The sequence below is a fragment of the Olea europaea genome, unplaced genomic scaffold (assembly GCF_002742605.1).
Source record: "Olea europaea var. sylvestris unplaced genomic scaffold, O_europaea_v1 scaffold25102, whole genome shotgun sequence".
Taxonomy (NCBI): Eukaryota; Viridiplantae; Streptophyta; class Magnoliopsida; order Lamiales; family Oleaceae; genus Olea; species Olea europaea.
In genome coordinates this window covers 1-1,601 of record NW_019243347.1, presented here as the reverse complement: position 1 = coordinate 1,601, position 1,601 = coordinate 1, and the positions used below count along the sequence as shown (strand labels likewise).

The window sequence follows — 1,601 nt, the reverse complement described above, 5'->3', positions numbered from 1 at the left end:
AAAAAAAAAAAAAAAAAAAAAAAAATTATATATATATATATACACGTGCAAGATGGTTATATTACAAATTCTTCCCAACTAATCTTAGCAGATAATTGATGTATTGGATCACAGTAAATTAATAGCATAATCATTTTATTTTATTTTTTATCTGAATTGAACATAAACTAACGAAGATATCTTGATTTGTTATAATTTAGAACAACCGAAGAAATCCTCAAATCTGGGAACTAAAGAACAACTCGTTAGAAGTAGGATTTCGTGATAAATTTTTATAGATTCTTGGAGATGATGAACAAACAAGTAACCGCTGTCCAAAATCTGTAGCCGCCTAAGCCCAAAACAAATTTTTGCACTCAAAAAAAAATAAAAATAAAAAATAAAAAATTTAAAATCATTACCCAGCCCAAACCTGAACAGCTCATCCCCGATCTCGCTCTGAGTTTCTCCCACAGCTCTCTACTCGTCTCCGTCTCTCGAAATACCAGGCATCGCCGACAGCAGCCCTCGATTGAATGATATAGTCTCAATTATTGGGAAACTTCTTCTTCATTGCTCCGAGGTAGGCTGTATAAACTTTAGCTCTTTTAGCTCCTTTTTGCTTCTCCTTTATATTTATTGCTACCATTTTGCTGTTTCCAGAAAGTTGTATTGGGGATTTCATCAGACTGCATCTGGCTGAAATTTGTACAAGTTTTGTGGTGGAGGGAAGAAGATTGAAACTTGGGCTGGGCGAACTTATATTTAGGAAGAGCGCGATCAGTTATAATTCATATTTTTGTTGATCGTTAGTATCCTATTTCGATTTTCAGTTAGTAAGAGAGTTTCCTCACCCAAAGGAGAACAGGTTTGTAGAAATGTTACGGACGGAAGGTCAGATGTGATGGATTCCTTTAGATCCAAAAATGGTAGATACTGCTAAAGATTTTTCAAGTGATAACTTGGTTATTAATTACGTGTTTGCATTAGATTGTGTGAATAATATTCCTAGACACGAAGTAGAAAAACATCTGCCAGTAGAGTTAACCTGGGTATCATAGAAACATGGTGTGCAATTTGCTTGATGTTTATGATAACCCTCATCTATGATTCAGCGACACAGACACGTGTTCGACACGATACGTGTCAGATACGTCGACACGCAATTTTTCAAAAAATTATCGACACGACACGTTGATTAAATTCCTTAAATTTCTTCATTTATATAGTATAAATTTAGTTTTATATTTATTATTAATTTCTCTAGTTTAAATCTTTTAAATATGAGTACCTATTTGTTATTTACTAATAACTTTAAATTAAAAATATGTAATATTTTTAATTAAAAAATTATATTTATGTTAGAATATCTGAAGAGTGTCGATATCGACACGTATTGAATACGGACACGCTATCGTAATTGAAGTATCCGTGCTACGGAATTCTTGCTGCAGGTACAAAGCAATGCCAGTTAATCACATCAAATCCCTGAGAAGCATTACCGTCCCCATGGAGGTGATTCGCCTTGTGAGCAACAGAACTATTACAAACAGGATCCGAAAAACATTGATGATAACATGAAATCGCAGATTACATCATAAACCCTAAACCACAACATCAAG

General features: G+C 33.7%; 1 long non-coding RNA gene across 1 annotated transcript; it reads left to right on the top strand.

The window, feature by feature from the left end:
* The first annotated feature begins 198 nt into the window (after window positions 1-198).
* Window positions 199-853, top strand: LOC111382485. The gene is made up of 2 exons (XR_002700518.1): window positions 199-562; window positions 643-853. It is a non-coding gene; the product is annotated as an uncharacterized LOC111382485 (long non-coding RNA).
* The last annotated feature ends 748 nt before the right edge of the window (window positions 854-1,601 follow it).